Source organism: Apteryx mantelli, chromosome 1 (genome assembly GCF_036417845.1).
Source record: "Apteryx mantelli isolate bAptMan1 chromosome 1, bAptMan1.hap1, whole genome shotgun sequence".
Taxonomy (NCBI): domain Eukaryota; kingdom Metazoa; phylum Chordata; class Aves; order Apterygiformes; family Apterygidae; genus Apteryx; species Apteryx mantelli.
The window spans coordinates 221309459-221317351 of record NC_089978.1 but is presented as its reverse complement, the minus strand read 5'-3'; positions in this window follow the sequence as shown (position 1 = coordinate 221317351).

Genomic DNA, 7893 nt, shown 5'->3' with positions numbered 1-7893 from the left:
AAGAGCATCTCAACTGTGAAAGGTTTTCACTTCTCCCGAACACCCCACATTGTGCCTAATTTATTTTCATGTTTTCAGTTCTGGATGTCCAGCGAGATGCTCTGAACTTCCCACTGCCACGAACGAGATGCCCCAGTTCCCTGCTGAAGCTGAATACGAGAAATAGCGGGACTATCTGCAACAATCTCAAGCTACAGGTTGATTAGCCCAAAGGAGGCTAAATTACCTTGTCCCTAGAGCAGCATCAGTGCCGCCGAGGTTGTATAACCCAGCTCACAGAGGGTTGTTTCCAAAACTGAGGGGTTTTGGAGGACTAGGAGACTAATCCATTACCTTTTCCACCGCTGCACTTTCCTTCACCACTACATTCGCTTAACTCTCACATCAGAGTAAAACGAGCAGTAAGATCTTCTGAGTTCAGAGCTGCAGAGGAGGCTGATTGTCATGTTTCTATTTGATACAAATTCCGAATTATTGGCATTAAAATGTCTACAAGTGCCACGTAAAAATTTTTTTTCCTAATCTATCAAGATGCAAATGCAGGGAAATAAAGTGCAGCAGGATGGGGTTTTTTTGAAGGATAATTACTGCAACATGTTCGGTTTCTATTTAGCTTTTTTATTACTCTTCAGCCCTTCTGACTCTGGAGGAGACAGTAAATGTCCCACTGAAAATAACCCTCCTGATTTTTACGCAGCTTTTTTGGTTGGGGCAGGGGGAAATGTCTGTGTTATGCCTCAAAAGGCGGAGGGAAGAGTACCTCAGATATAGCATTTTACTGCCAACATACGGGCAAAACAGCAGCCGTGGCAGCCCGCGACTTTCAGAACGAACAGCGTATCAAGCCGCAATCCTTCTGCGAGGTCCGTGCGAGCTCGGCACAGGTAAAGCCACGCTGCGGGGGGACGCCGGCAGAAGGCAGGCTGAAAACCCCGGTGTCTGCCGAGAGCTGTGGGACGACGGGCTGAAGGATGCTCGGTCCTTAGCACGGCGCACGGATGACAGTCCTGTCCGCTCGGCCAAGGCCCTTCCCGAGGGCTCCGCTGAAACGGCAAGCCGCGGTTTACGGTACTTTCTTCAGTATTATAACGACAGGGCCTGCAAACTATGGGCTTTCTCGACAGGATTTTATCAGTGAAGGCCTTAGCACAATTTTGGGATTTATACTTTTTTTCCCCTCCTCTCACGAAACCAGGAATTCAGCTTTTGTCGAACGAGCATGCGTTAATACAGTGCAGGCAAAATTTTACTTCTCTTAAACAGTAATGCTATCTGTATATCAAGCGCACAAGTGATAAAACCACAAGTATTTGTTATGACAGCATTCGTGCTTATTGCTGTGGAATTAAACTGAGAATGTTTCCTTAATGTGGTTTGTAAGAGGCATTTTTCAAAAAAAATAGCATTAGCAAGCCTGCTCGCCTTTTTAAATATGCTTTTGTTCAAAATAAATCAGAACAACGTTTAAGTGCATGCATTTAGTTGAGTTTTTTCTTCCTGCACCTTAATTTAAATGCTTCCTTTGTTTGAAAAAACAAAACAAAACAGAACAAAACCCCAAAAAACTCAGCTCTGTCCTCTCCCCATCTCTGTTCTCTCACTACTGGAGAAAGCCCTTCTGCTGTATTTTGGGTGTTTTATTCTGATATATCTAGAGAAAGCTAAACAACCAAAAATAACAGAATTATTGGATGTAGATGTCTTCGTAGTGTTTATGCTTGTCTTTCTTTAAAAAAAAGAAAACAAAAACCTGCTCCAAGCAATAAGGCATGAAGTAGAGATATATACCCATAAGGAAAGCATGACGCTGTTAGAGAGATCCTCGAACTGCATCTCTTTCTGTAAAAATGGCATCTAGCATTTCCCTATGTTCCCTACAGCATCCTTGCAGTAAATAAGATAAAGATGAAATAACCTAAAATAAACTATCCAAAAATCCTTAAAGATGGAAGGCAGTAGAAAGGTCTGTTAGGTGTGTAAGTAAGTGGTAGAAATGCAGGATAAAGATTACTATTTTCAGCCGTGTCCTAGGAGAGCCCAGGGCTGGCCAGACAGTCCAGGATTTTCTTTGCGACGTTTTTGTCTCAGATCTTCCTACCGAATGTGCAATTTTTCCCCCTCTCCCCCTTCAAGCCAGAGGCCTGGGAACTTAGCCGTACCGCGGGGCGATAGCACATGACCTGGCACAAGGGACAGCTCTTCCCTACTGTTTGTTCCTGTTTTTTTTTCCCTTCATTCACGTGGTAACCCCACATTCTTTGGAATTTGCAGGGTGTTTTGTTTTTCCAGTCAACTACATTATACCGCTTACTTTATGATGGGTATTGCCTTTTTCAGACTCATTTGGAAAGCAATCTTAGCTCCTCAACAACTAAGTGTACATGTAAAGGAAGTACAATCAATGCTGGCAAGAAATTGTATCCAAACGATTTTAGTTTTAATAAGGTCATGAAGGTTAAGTGTTTCTTAAAGCAGACAAGGGAATTATTGCCTTATTAAAGAATAAGAAACTTAGAAAGGCCCTTGGTATTTGGCTCAACATTTTTTCCCTAATTTCTCTTTCGCACAATATTTATGTCAGAATAACCAGTACCTATTGAAAGGTCATTTTTCTACCTTTTTCTAATGAAATGGTGCTTTCACATCAGGTTTCCATAGCTTTTCAGTGCTTTTATTTCTGCTGAGGTATAGAATAGAAATAAAAATTCTCACTGGGGCAGCTGCGTGGTAGAGGTTGGTATAAAGCTGTTATCCTCAAATACCATTAATTTCCACCACCACCATTAACAACAACAAGAGCAGAAGTGAAGCCTCTCGGAGATATGCCTCTATACCAAACCTCAGTCTCTATATAAAAGCGTACCTAGGGAAAGGCATACCTAACTTAAATGTTTTTGTCTCATCACAAATTTGTCACAACAGTTGTACTTAGTACGGAGACGTGCCATGTTTAGCAAGGCCTTCTTCTGAAAAGCTGGAAAATACGGCTTTCGCTTCAGGCTGATAAAAACTGTTGGTTTCCCTGTACATCTCAGGGTGTTCTGCAGCGCAGCTGCGGGGCTGCAATCCTAGTTTAACAGGAATAGAAGGAATCTGTATTTTAGTAAACTGACTTCGCTTACAAACAGATGTGGGTAGAAGTCAAACAATTTAATAATCGAGAGACTTTTGCTAGAGGTATTTGAGCGGTATATTAACTGAGACCCCCAATCTGAGATGTTACATCTCTTGCCGTATTAGGACTGACTGCACCCCGCTATTGCACTTTTCAGACTGCAAGCAGGTGGTAGTTCAAAACTTCTGTGCTTCACAGCGAGGATTTTCTTTTCCCTAAAGAAAAAAAACAATCTCAAAATAGCTAGGAGGCAGCAATGATGGAAAAATCATTTTGAATTACAGCAAAAAAGAAACCCCCAAAGTTTCAGAATAAGGTTTCTATGCGGTTTCTCTGCAGCTCAAGGAACAGCATCTGTTATCTTACTCCAGACATGAATGTTGATTCCAGGAATGCTCAACCGCTCTCAGTTTCTATTGTAAACCGTGGACGTAGAGGTTTTTTTCAGCCTACAGGTGGTTGCTGAAGGCTTTGCTGTTCGTAAGTCTTTTTCAGTGCCGCAAGATTCTTCTGCTTCTATTTTTGGCCTTGTTTCTGAGGGATATAAGGCACATGCAATTGACACTATCAGTCTCTCAGTCCTCTGTAAGCAACTTTTGAACCGGTTACCTAATTTCATGTAAACTTGAGAGAAGGATAAAAGGCCCCAAAGGTATTAAGTTCCTTTAAGGGTTGTGCAGGTCGGCAGCTGGGGGGAGAGAGACCCTACTCACTTCCCAGCGGAGGGAAAGGCAGGGGCAGTCCAGGCTTTATTCATTCAGTTTGGCAGGAGCCAGCTGGGCGATTGGCCCCGGTGTAAGGGCTGGCGGCTCCGCACGGGCCCGGCGGATGCTGGGGCGAGTCCGCAGCTGCCTCCTGCTCCGGTGCGGGGGAAGAGGAATCGTGTTCTCCAGGACGCAGAGAAGACTGGCGGTTAGCGATGGGAAAAGAGACGGGCGAGGAAGGCTGAGTCGCAGGGTGCTGCAGGGAAAGGACACAAATCCGTATGGGAAACAGTTTTGTTAATTCCGCGGCTTACGGAACAACTTGTTAAAAAATATGTATTATCAATTTGTTGGCATGAGCAACATAAGACTATGAGTCACTATGTTACTCAGGCAATTCCACTACTTTGATTTTTGGATGATTTTAAGCAGTTATCTAATACCAAGAGTATCCACTGCTCCATCCTGCATTTTGACAGGGCCCAACATAAGTCCTCAATAAGGATCAGAAATCCCTCTGATGGGCGAAAATGTGCAAGAAGATGCAGTCCCAGCTCCAGACAGTTAACAAACTAGGGAGAGATCTGACATGAGATAAGGTAAAAGGTCTCAAAATACAAAATGATGCAACAGCAGTTGGACCTTGGTGGATTTTCTTTCAGTTCTCACTTGACATTTGAATCTCCATTTGGATGTGGTCCCCTGGTTTTGTACAAAAAATGTCCTCTCTCTCTGTGAAAAGGACCATAACCTAATGTCCCTCTTTCCTCCTGTGTATTTCCATAAAATTAATGATACTGAGATGTCCTGGCTTGACAGGTGCCGGAACTAAAAGACTCTCTATTTATCAAATTGTAACTACAATGGTGACTTTATAAGCCCAGGTTTTATTATACTCTCAGTTTCCCTTAATTATTTATTGGAAAGTTTGTATGTGCAAATAGCAGCTTGTTCTGTAGCCAGGTCCAAGCATGCTTATAAAATCCAACAGTTCACCGCATGGGCTAATTCATACATCCTTGATCTAATATTTCAGACACACTTGTCACTAGTCTTATTTCTTTTTTAGCCTCAGTAGTGAGTAAAACGTGGTCTCTTGACAACTGTTTAGACAAAAGGTGATAACGATTATGATCATTTGCTTTATGCAGTATGGTTTGTTAATAGCACAGGGTCATCTTTCCCTGAATACAGTAGAAATCAAATATGATTTTTCTCATTATTTATCTTTGGCTTGCTTTTCTAAGACTCGTTCAAAAAAGTTTTACTTAGAAAGTCTGCAGACCTTTCTGAGCCATGCTATCAAGTTGTTCCCTCTTTTCTCTTGTTCTTTGCTCCTTTTCCTGTCTTTTCTGACCATGTACAAGGATTCCCCAAAGATTTTTCTCAGCAGTTGAGAAAAATTCCTCCGACAGAGTTATTTTAATCCCAAATAACTAACCAATTTGGTTACCTGTGGTCCCTTGGAAGCAGTACAGGAACAGAAGTGAGCAGCACAAGGCTGGGATGAGGAACGGGAACTGCTTTAGCAAACTTAGGCATTGAAAAGAATAAAATACCTGAACCACAGATATGCTCACACCAACCAAAGACCAAGGCCCTATGCTTTTTCGAATGGCAAGGAACCTCTTCAGTTCACAGCTCACCTTCTACACCAGCCTTCCTAGCTCGTCTGTGACACAGGGTAACAGTATCCCTCATTTTCCGTTACCACTAAATACAAAGAAGTTCAGCTGCTCCATTATTTGGCCTAAGTAGAAGGCAGATAAGATGCTCATTAGCATCAGTGAAGTTTGATACTCCCCATTAATCAGAAAGCAATTCCCTTTGAACAGCACATTCTCCAACAGAACAAAAACTTCCGGAGCCCACCCATGCTAATAGAAAATAGTTACCAAAGAGAAAAGGCTAATATTTTCTAGAGAAAATAATACATCCACACAAAACAAAAGAATATACGAGATGTACATTTTCTAGGCTGAACATCTTACCCCCTGTTTCTGAAAACAAGTACTGTGTCCAGATTGCAAAATAGAAGCATTTCCAGTGGATTAAGAGAGGCACTTTATCATACTCGTGGAAAAGACATTCACTGATCAGGCCCACAAACACATTATTTTGGAAAGATAAACCTGCATTTTCCATTAACTCAATCCCTTTCTCCATGAGGCAAACAAGACTCATCGTTTCCATTCGCTACTTCAAAACCACTTTCCAAAACGTACTTCCTCAGCCATCTTCCTTACTGATATGGGCTCCCACCACAATCAGCCTCCGCGCATCAGCATCAGCTACGACGTCAGGCGGTGACCCGGCTGATTTTATTTCCAGAGCTTCCTCCCCTCATTTCTTCACTCAACCTGCACTCCCGGCTCAACTTTCCCTCTTGATAAATGGCATGTTTATTAGACCTATGTTCTACCAAGCATTACCTTTGCTCTTTGATTTCTCTGTTACTGAGCTGCTTCTCTAGTCATCACCTGATGCATTTTGCTGTTGTCTACCAGTTGCACACTCGTTCCTGTCAATCTGTCTTCTTTTGATACCTAGTCTGCATGCAGTAGTACTTCCTTTCCTCCAAGTTTCCTCCTGACCTCTTTCTTCCCTTCTTTCACTGATACGTTTGCTTCTCTTCATGATTTATCAGACTCTTGCTTTCTTTATTGTTCTCATTGCTTCTTTTGTTTTTGGGGTGGTTTTTGGTCAACCTTTATCAAACCATGTTTTACTCTTAAGTCACAGGTCTGGCTCATTCTCAATATCCACTTCTGTTTTCCTGCTGTGGAGCGTATCTGTCAGAAATACTATCCCTGCATACATCTCCTCCACTACAAAGTTGTTTCGTTTCCCTTTAGTTTTTCTACATTCTTAGCTAAATATGTCTACTTTTCTACACGGCTAAATAGCATATCCTCATTTCCAGACACCTTTTCATCACCTTTGCTTCAGTCCTAAGAGCTTTCCTACCTTTCTTTGCACAGGTATCATAAATTGGGGAGCCTCTGAACACAAATATATGAGTACCACCTGATGTTATGTTTCCTCTTCCTGGTTCCATATTTGCTTGAAACTCAGAAGAACTCAATCCCTTTACAGCTGCGGGATAAATTGTCCAAAAGGTTAACCAAATGTTGGCCAGGTGCTGACTGACAGAGTGATCAGGTAAGATCACAAGTATTTAGCAAATCAGGCTAATATAGATGGAGCAATTATTAGGGAAAACAGATGGAAAGACAGACATACAGATAATGCACACGCCTCTATAAACATGCTTTGCCCTGGTTATATGTTTGTCCGCAGTACTGCTTACATAGTTCTCACACTTGCTTGTTTCCAGCCAAGTGCTGACCTCTCCATTGTGCTACAGTTTTTTCTGTGGCTGTGCAGTGAACTGGGTCAGAGAGCTGGCCATACGGAAAAATAACTGAACAAAAAAGACAGCAAAAAATAAAATAACATGATCGCCTAAGCTGTTTTTCCTTAGCAAACCAACTAAAAAATTCCATCAGACCAAAAGAAAGCACTGTATTGTAGTAAAATGATTGCCTTTTTAATAATTGAAATTTATTTTATAGCCTCCAGCTCCCAAAATAAAGAGAATCCTTGCTTTTGTTGAAATCAACTGTTCTGAAACAAAGCTGTCTTCCTACAGATTCATGTCACATTGCCCTTAAATACCATTCTGTCTTCCTCATGCAATAATCGCACACGCTCCTGCCAAACCAACCAGAAAAGGGCTGAGCTGCTTTAAGGTTTTCTCAGTAGAGATATTAATGGGGTCTCTCTCTCCTGCACTCTGCCCAGCTGAGGATTTTCATGAAACACGTTGGAAATTAATATATTTGAACTTTTACCTCTTTGTCATACTTGGTTGATACTGGCCAACTGGTTCAAAAGTCTTTGGAGGGGGGATGACAGGCAACCAGCATGACCGTGCAAGCCCTGTTTCCTTAGGAAACCACACTCAAAAAACTTCTAAGCTCCCACCTATGAAGATTTTGAAGAAAAGCTTGAAAATATGGTAAGATGCATCCTATAGGCTTACGCAATTCAGCTCTTACTCATATTTTTCAC